Genomic DNA, 10,542 nt, shown 5'->3' on the forward strand with positions numbered 1-10,542 from the left:
TTCCAAAATCTAGATCTAAACCCAAATCAACAGATTAACTTCTACAAATTACAATTCTGATGTTAAGCCCATACACATAGAGAATATTTTAGCTATGTAATAGTTGTTTGCAGAAAAGTCAATTCCGGTCAAGCAGAAATGAACTGAGTTTTGGAAAAGATCAAGTCCAACATACAATGTTATTGCAATAGCATGTAATGAACTAATACAAAGTTAGAAGGAAAAAAATAACTTATAAACAATTTAAATTAAAAATACATAACAAATGTCATATTGACCATAAACATGGTTTCCATCACTAAAATTAGGGATGATATAACTCTTTTATTTTTGCACTTTCCTGCTCCAAGTTTCTTAAGTTTTACATATATTTTGGGGGGAGTAGGGTTATCATCAAGAATTTCTCTTTCCTTATTTAATCGTCGTGCTTACTTCATTTCTCCAGATTTTGTATTTGTCTTCATTACCTACAGATTTCAAGAGTTCTAGTCTTTTTATATTATTTCTGTGGTTACCCAGCCAGGTTGATGATCATAATTAACTCCGTGTCTTCACGGGTGCTTGTTTATTAACAACTTCCCAAAACAGATCCAAGTGCTTAATATATCCTGAGTATCATCAAAAATGTTGACAGTATCCAAGGAAATTTGATCTAAATCATTGAAGAAATTTTCGTTATTGGAAGTTTAAAGAACATATATGTCATAGATTTTTGAAAATTCTTTTCCCCCACATTGTTGTTATGTTTTCTGTTGAGAAAACTGCAAAATAATCGCTTAAACCAATTTTCGGACCACGCATTCTTGAAACACTTTCTGTAGTATTTGTGCATATATGGTATATAAGTGTTTTTCTTTAATTGGATATTACCCTAGTGGGTTCATTGACGAATTGCAAAATCCCTGAAGGTTCAACAAAATGCAGCCAATGTTCCTGTATTTGTTCATTTAGGAATCCATATTGATTCATCATTTTCAGATTTAAATTCCGTCCTTCCTTTGTAAACAGTACCATTTATGCTAGGAGCCCCCCACCTCCTGCCTTCCTGTCTGCAATCAGGTATGTCATGTCCATCAATGCAGAGACAATTATCAGTTTGACTTTCAGTCAGTTTTGTTTTAGATATGCCAAGCAAATGTACATTGTTATCTGGAGAAGTTAACATGAGTCAGATCTATTTTCCCTCTGATGCTTGAAAATGACATATTAACAGCTTTTCCTCAAATTCATAAAGTTATAACTGTAACATGAACAGGATTCCAGTGACAATTTTGGGCACTCAAGGAGACAAAACTATTTCTACGGAGATTTACATTGTTTTGTTTCTAAATATTTTTTCATTTTTTGTATTGATGTCATTTTCATTATGTTTGCTATTTGTGGACCCATTCTCACGCATCGTTCAGTTTTAGTCCTGTTTAATCTATTATCTCCAGTCTGCACATTCCTGGTATAAACGCTGGTTGTGTTTTCATCTTCATTACTAGAGGAGTAATTACATCTACACGTAGCTTTGTTCCATTCACTGAATAGGGAGGTTAAGATGCTGAATTAGTTTATATAAGTCCGATCTGGAATTTATCAGTTGACAAAAGTCTGGGATAAAGCTATTTGTACCACTGATGGAAACAACTTATAAAAATGGTACTAATAGCTGCCTCGCTGTTAGACCTGGTATCAGGATAATGTGACTGGGTGGGAAACGATGATGCAGCATGATGCCCTAGTTCTAGACGTCAATATAAACTGTCACACTGCAGACATAGTAGTGATACGACTGAAACAATGTTTATGCTACGTTAAAAATCCAAATCTCATTTTGATGGACACACACACACACACACATTGAAAAGAGTTATGAGTTTTGACTCTTGTGTCCTACCTCAGAACATACCCAGCAAATAAATTCCTTTCCCATATGACATAAGTCAGCAACATACTTGTTTATTTCACTGGACAGATTACATGTTTGATTTGTCCTTGAATGTCTATAATATTGGAACTGTTTACTTTTGCTGACAAAGTTTTGACTGTATTGTGAGTTTCTGATTTTTGTCTTCTGAAAGTGACATCACTGTAACTGTTCACAATTCTGATGACCTAATTTATGTTTTAACCAGTCACTCTACTCCGTCATATGAAATATAAATTAGATCATTTTGACCATCAAGTCCATTGTCTGTATAGACATCTTTAGTAATGAAATCATGGTAGTTGTAGACCAGTTTACAGTTCCATTGCTGTGTGAGTCTTCTAATGGATACATTTGTATCCCAAACATCACAATCTTCACGTTGTGCCAGTTCATACTGAACTATTCCATCTTTAGGACTTTGAGACTTTGAGTATGTATATGTCTCGGAATGTTATCATATATTTCCTCCTCGGTCAGTTCATATATATATCTATACTGGAAAATATTTACTGTTGTCAAAAATTCTTTTTACTGGATATGGAAGGGAAGTGCTGCTGTAATCAGATTACATATGTCAAGGTCGTGCAGTATATACATATTTTCCCATACAGTGCAGTAACCTATATATATATATATATATATATATATATATATATATATATATATATATATATATATATATATATATATATATCAAAGAGTGGTATATCATTGATACAGCGTACATATTATACATATATTTTATTTATACCACATACAAAGTTTCGTTTTATATAAGAGATAAAACTGACAGCCATAAACATTGCTCATTAGGGGAGTGAACTCTTCACAACCTCTCGCATGAGTGTACGCTCGAACAAGTTATGTAGTGAATGATAATTTCCTGTACACTTCATTCATATTAACTGCTGTATGTTTCTTTTAGCAATATTAAATGAAATGCAGACACAAGGCTGATAGTTAACATTCAATTTTTTTTTTTTTTTGATAACGTGCATGCAAACATTGAATTTGCAGCGTTCGTTCTCATAAAAAGGCGGCCATTTGCCTCTATATCAATAGTCCTACATGTAAGACATAGCACATGTTGATTTTGTTTAGGTGCTATGTCATACTATCCAAATAACGGATTTGTATAGCGTGTTGCAACGCAGAAAAGTCAATGATGGCTTGATGACTAGAACAATATTTCAGGAGTAAAACAAGCCATATAGTATGGACGTGTGCCTTTAAAGACGGAAATAGCAGAAGGAAATCGAAGGTCATGGATGGAACGAAGTATTTGGAAGTTACGTACCTTATCTCTTATATATTATGATAGAGAGAACCCTCTGTCAGAACGGGTCATGGGGGTAATCTAAGGCATTTTTGTCACTCTGTATGATTTTTTCCTCTTCAGATTATTGGGGAAGGGGTCTCAACATCAAGCACGCGTCGAGCACCTGTGGTTTAGCGGGAGGTTCATACAAACATATTTTGTACGGTGATGTTTGAACCGTAGAATGGGTTGCTGATAATCCGATTCCGTTGGATATTACACGTTTGGGAACTTGATATACTTCAGTCTGTTTGTGTGCAGTTCAAACTTTTTTGTTGTGGGAGTGAAGGTTGGCATCATCATTACTTGGATGGTCGGTGTTGCTCAGGTAATTGGAGTACGTCTGTTGTTGTTGTTGTTGTTGTTTGTCACTATTGTTTGAGTAGCTGTTTATAGACTGTACATTTTTGTGGCCTGAAATTTGCATGATATCATTTGGGGGAATGTTTTTTTTTTTGTCTCTTAAATTCGGAATTAGGTACTTTCGGCTTCTAGTGTTGGTTAATTTCTTTCTTTCTGTAATGTTTGCCTTTTCTTTAATTTTTTTTTCATGATGCATCCAAGTTTGTCAATTCCAACAACTTGTTTCCTAAACCATTTTGGGTTTGTCGCTGAGACTGGAAATGTGTTGGGCACAATATAGAAAGGATCTTCGCGTTCACAAAAATCTGCTGGTCTTAGCTCAGCATTCTGTGTTTATAGATAGCAAGTGGATCTCTCTCTTTGTTGTTTTTGTTTTCATACATCTTAGGATTAATACCCCTGATATCCTTGACATTGTCTTCTGTTCTTGTTTTTGTCTGCCTTTCATTGATTTCAAGATACTCGAGGCCATTCACATCTTACTTTAGTGTAACACCCCCTATTTCAGATTGTAATGTTCAGTCACTCCCCTCGAACCAAAATGTACAGGGTTCTTAAACCAGAATGTGTCAACAATGGCTTCAGGTGTTTCCATCCCCATTAGTTTTTTGCTATATGAGGCATTTATTTTCTCGTCTGTGATCGGTTGACTCCAATTGGGTTTATTTCCTTTTCCTGTAGATTTTAAATATTTTTCTTAGCTTGAAGAGCTTCCCTTGTTAAAGCAAAATTTGTGTGTGTTCCTCTCATGATTGTACTTGCATATTTCTTGATTTTTAGGTGCCGATCAATGGAGCTGATGATGCTTCTTAAGATGTTCGGTTCAAACTCAGATCCATGTTTTCTCCTAACACTTAGTACAAAACCAGCCAGTTGCTGATCCAATTCAGATGGGTGTATCTCGTGTAAATTTCTGAGAAATCATTTTTGACTGCAAGAATTCTGTCATTATCCTTACATCGAAAAGTGTCTTTTTTAAGTGTTTACATTCTGCTTACTCTCTATAAATTTCAGCATATCATCCGCCCCATGGTGTACAAATCTTTCTTCCCTAACACAATGATCATTTTCATTTACAAATGTCTCAACCATGTCTCTATCTAACTCTCCAATTAACTCACAGTTTAGTAGATTAAATGTTACTTCATCATCTTGCTCCTTATCTGATGTCATTGTTTTCTTTTTTCCACAGAGTTGCAGGGTTTGATTTTTGCCAGAGGGAGAGAATGGAAACAGTGTTGACAGAGATGACAGCAGACGACACAGGGTGGAGCTCAATAGGTTTATTGTGACAAACAAACACGACATGTGTATATATATGAACGAAAGGTAAAAGTTAAGGCATCCAGTGAGTTTTATTAAATGTACTTGACAGAAATGAATTACTGTGCTATTAATGCATCTGATGATCTTTGGTAAGCGTACATCATAGAAACGAGTTACTATGATTTTAATGCATCCAACGAGTTTTGTTACGTGTACATTACAGAAATGAGTTACTATTATATTATTGCATCCAACGAGTTTTAGTATGTGTACATGACAGAAACGAGTTACTAAGCTATTAATGCATCCAAAAGTTTCAGTAAGCGTGAATGCCAGATGGAAAAGTTAGTCTTTAAATCCTGAAGCATCTAGCAAAGAATTTGCTAAGTCAGATAGGCACACATTGTTCCAGGATTGTGATTCATCTGATCCGCATCGTACTAGAAAAATAAAATAATTCATTTATAATCACGACTGTTTCATGCTTTCAGAAAATTATGTCCGGAACGAACTTAATAATTCTTGCTTGTGGAGTTTGAGGGAACATTTCAATTCTGAATATTAGTTTCCTTATGACATTATATGTGTGTGTGTGTGTGTGTGTGTGTGTGTGTGTGTGTGTGTGAAATAATAAGTGACTTTCTGCATCTATCTTCTACTATCAAAAGTTTTATTTCTAGTTATCACTCTTTCTACTTGAGTGAATAATAATAATAATAATACCAATATTAGCGTTTCGAAACACGGATGGATCGATGGATGGATTTGGTTGTGAGTAATCATATCCGTGTTGATTTTTGCTGGTATAGTTAATGGGAGATAAATCTTTAACAACAAAACACATCGTGTCCCAAGACATGTAAACAGAACACATGTTAATTATGAACAAATCAGTATAATGTATTTCACGTGTAGGCCAGGTCTCTGAAGTCTTCTACAATAATCAATAATTTTTACATACTCGTGACATAGAAAAAATAATAAAATGTGCTGTCCTTAAAGTTGGACAATATAACCTTGTGTTTATAATAATATTGACATCGACACGTGGTAAAATACTCGTATAGGACACACGGTACTAGCCGAGTTCCCATAATACCCTATGCAAACACCATGATATAAAAATTCAATGACTTTAAATTTCAAAGTGTTCATGATCAAACATATCTTTATCAAGGTATATGCATCCTGGATGACAGCTTCCATATGAACGGCGGCATTTTCTGGACCTACTTGTATTTGAATCATGCGCTTTTAATTCTGCACCAAAGAGTCAGATGAAAATGTCAGTAACGAGTGTTTCAAATTCAAGTCTGTTAAAGGACTGAATTCCATCAATAAAATAATGTCTTTATATTCAGTTACAACGAGAAAAAAAAACTCTCAAAATATTATTGTTATTAAAATCTAACTTTCATTATCAACCAATCCTTGCAAGCCAAACCCATATAGACTCTATTTTATCTTCAAAAATTTCCAGACAGGTTCCCATTTTGAGATACCGTTAGTACTGTGAGTCGTATACGACCTATACTTGTATGTGGCATGGGTGAGATTATTCTCCTTAGGCTCAGTGGCGTCGCTAGGTGGGTACGGGGGGTGCGGACCGCACCGGGTGACACCGTCTCAGAGGGGTGACACCAAAATGAAAAATTGCAAATTTTACAGAGCACACACTGCTCGGTCTAGTCGGACGACCGATCATAGTTAAATACATGACTAGCAGGCACAGCAGTGGCGTCGCTAGGGGGATGCGGACCGCACCGGGTGACACCATCAGAGGGGGTGACACCAAAATGACATTACTAAGGATTCTGTATGGTCTGTTACGGAAGGAGGACCATGGGGGTGACACCATGAGCTACCGCACTGGGTGATACCAACCCGAGTGACGCCACTGCTTAGGCTGCCCCTCTACTGATGATAAACACGAATGTTTACTCTCCATAATATTCGTATGCTACATGTAAAGTACAATCATTATATCATTCATCCTTTATCACACAAATAGCATAAAGATATTTTGTAATATTACACCCTTACTACAACTAAAATATATCATCTCACTTTGAAACAAAAGACTATATTTTATAAATGGCACACACTCATCAGGTCAGAACGTCTTTATGCCAGCCAAGACTAACATGCCATGGCATTCTATTGTATTTACTAGCCTGCCAATCTAGTTCGTAAAATATCATTCATGCACTACTGTATTTACTCGATTTTTGGCTACTTCATCCAATATCATTCCCTCTTGTTAGGTTCCCGTTGCACTATTAAAGGATAAGATGGATTAGGGCCAAAGGACATTTTATTTGTGGCATACATTTTGTAAATAGTACTACTCTTTCAATTCAATATAAACATGGTATATAAAGGTATACTTATATTGAAAATTATTCGAGAATGACTTGGTGAATTTTATTTCTACATATAGTTAAATGAGAGGTTAGAAATTAATAATAAACTTTTTAACACTTTAAAAACAGTGTGCAAGATATGTCAGTAAAATGTACCTGTAGATATTTGCAGCACATTGAAAAGTGTATTGCTGCTTATCTTAGAAATTCACACAAAAAAAGTGATCAGCCTAAATACCAATTAACGTACCGCCAAATGAATTCAGGCCTAACACTTGCTGGTACCAATAGACTGTAATAATCCCCCAGAAAGCTATATTATTCTAAAGGATTGGTGCATGTTTAATTAAAGTTTCTGGTTTAACAAGCTGACATATTTACCTTGGTTGATCTGGATGCATTTAGAATGCTTCACTTTTACATAAAGAGCATGACCGGAAATGAAATGATGAAGTATTAATTGATTTCACTCAACTATAAAACATATAAGTAAAATGTGGAAAATCTCAGTTCTAAAGTTTTCTCTGTCGACGAGATTGGAGGTGCTAACGGTGTACTTGAAACAGAAAATTTTGGATTTCATTTTATGATGGAAAATTAACAATGCAGTTCTTTATCCTATGGATATTTTGTTGCAAAATTTTGGAAGATATAACCAGGCCTCTAAACCCATATGTTTATGCAATGTATTAACACCTATTATTGGTAAATCAATGCACTTGTAAGACAAAAGTTATTACTTACAACTAGAATAAGGAATATAAATGGATAAAAATAAGGGAGGGGCGCTTTGTCATTTATTTGATTTACATAGTTGTCGCTACTCATTTAAAGGAGAAAGCATTCACTAATTCTGATTCTCAAAGTCCGTATATTTACTTCTTTTAAAAAGATAAACAATTCTATATCATAATAAAAAACAATGAATTACTGTTTAGTAATGTTTGACCTGTTTAAATAAATATTTGGAATCTTATGTCATAATTTCAAAATCCCACATGTAAGTCATAGATCAATATTTTTCCAGCGCACTCTGGAAAAGAAGAAAACACATTGAAAACTTAAACATTTATATATGCATCATCCAATGCACCATTAATTCTTTCAACATATACCGCGCCTTCGCCCTTCCCTAACTCAGAATGAGAGATATGGCATTTCTATTACTTTGTGATTAGATCTTTTATTTTAAAGTTTTATCTGGATGATATATATCGTAAGTAATTTCTTTCAACCTCATGAATGCCTCTTTTTAGACAAATAGCATTATGTATTCAAAGTAATTATGAAATCGTACTGTATTTATCTCTCTCCACCTCAATATTTAACTTTTCTAAAGGTTGTAAACTTTTTAAAAATGTATTTGATTTTATATTTACGAAACTCAACATAGAGATTTTTAATACAACGGTGTGCCAAACATTTGAGGGCGAGGTATCGTTTACATATAATAGCTAGCAAAACTGATGCTAATGTCTCAGGTGTATGTTCTGTAAGCGAGGTAAGTAAACATGCATGCAGCTGTCTGGCACCGTATCAAGCGTATATACCTTTCTATACAGTGGTTTACAAAAAGGCACGGTGCAAATTTTTATTTGTAAATTCATCTTTTAATTATATTTTCTCACAAAATGATGCTTATGCAGTCTCATATCTTTTATGAATACAAGGATAACGTTGTGTTATGTTAATGACGAATTTCATGAACAGTGGTTTAACAATGACGTACATCAAAAACAATCCTCTCTGAGCCCCTTCACTTATTTAATTTACATGACAAAAGGGAATGGATGGTATCGGGTGGACTGGGAACGGTGTTTCAAATCCCCCTTTGTTAGTCTCGCCAAGTTACACAGTACAGTTATCCGACGATAAAACAATGTTTAGTGTTATTTTACTGTTTTAATCGTGAGAAAGACGTCTACTACGGTGGATTTTTCGAATAAAAAGGAAAAACGCGATGTTACATACCTCGATGGCAGTGAGCTGCACTCTACCGTTTTCCTAATTCCTTCACTGTCATACAGATATTTATGTAGATATAGCGCCCGTTTCCATCACGTCAGAATTAAACTTATTTTATTTCAATTGAAATGTTTTGATATATGAAAGTAAATGTTATACGTAATTTCGTTAACTTCCTGACTTTAGTTTAGAAGAATGACACACTTTACGCATGACTAAAGTCATAGAAAATAATTACAGCATCTTATTTTGCTAGTATTTAACTCATAACTGCTTCATTCTACCGAATTTCATAATACATAAAACTGTTACCATAAGAACAGAAACAAATTAGGTTCCGATAGAATTATCCGTGTTTGAGTTTGTAAGTGCATGTTGCACTTGTTGAAGTCCATGTAACTTGTTACCTATAAATATAATTTTCAAAGGTATGCGCATTAGTTGCTACGAGGGGCTCAGAGAAGGAAAAATCTTGTCAATACTCCTCTCTCTCTCTCTCTCACGCACATACATTTTTTTTTATTTCCCTAAGGAATAAACTTTGTTGAAAAATATAATGTCCAAAGGTATGTGCATTAGTTGCTACGAGGGGCTCAGAGAAGAAAAAAAATCTCGTCAATACTCCTCTCTCTCTCTCTCTCACACACACACATTTTTTTTTTATTTCCCTAAGGAATAAACTTTGTTGATTGCGTAACATTACACCAATATCAACGTCATATAAATGTTAAACATGAAAAGGTATGTTAAATGTATATATATATATATATATATATATATATATATATATATATATATATATATATATATATATCCATTTAACATAATCTTTTAAAATAAAATTACCTAGTATAATATGCATAAAAAGCGTTTTTTTTTTCTCTGTGTTTCTTCTGTCAGATTCAATATATATATATATATATATATATATATATATATATATATATATATATATATATAGCATGCTTAATACGCACTAGTGTAATTAGTGCTTTTCGCACTTACTTCCTACAGAAATATGTCAATAATAACCATCAAAACCCGGCACTATAATTTGTACAAATTTGGCGGGGTGGCCGAGTAGTCTTAGGCGCTCACCGTTTCGGATCATTGCTATCTAACCTCTGTCTGCGTGGGTTCGAATCTCAGGTTCGCCTAATGTGGGTAGGTGAGAAAGCTTGTCATTAGCGTCTCGTGAGTAGGTGGTTTTTTCTGGGGTTTTCCCGGGTTCTTCCTCCACCATTTATACTGGCCGCCATCTTATGCTGAAAAAATGGTGTTAAACCCTACAATAACAACAAAAAAAAATTTGGCACAGGGGTCATCTCACCACTTTCCACGTGGGTTGGAGT

General features: G+C 34.5%; 1 long non-coding RNA gene across 1 annotated transcript; it reads left to right on the plus strand.

Moving 5' to 3' along the window:
• The first annotated feature begins 2,738 nt into the window (after positions 1-2,738).
• On the plus strand, positions 2,739-5,330 carry LOC149791872 (uncharacterized). Its single transcript, XR_016423223.1, has 2 exons — positions 2,739-3,561; positions 4,789-5,330. It is a non-coding gene; the product is annotated as an uncharacterized LOC149791872 (long non-coding RNA).
• The last annotated feature ends 5,212 nt before the right edge of the window (positions 5,331-10,542 follow it).

This window comes from Sinohyriopsis cumingii, chromosome 9 (genome assembly GCF_028554795.1).
Source record: "Sinohyriopsis cumingii isolate HCF-2022 chromosome 9, ASM2855479v2, whole genome shotgun sequence".
Classification (NCBI taxonomy): Eukaryota; Metazoa; Mollusca; class Bivalvia; order Unionida; family Unionidae; genus Sinohyriopsis; species Sinohyriopsis cumingii.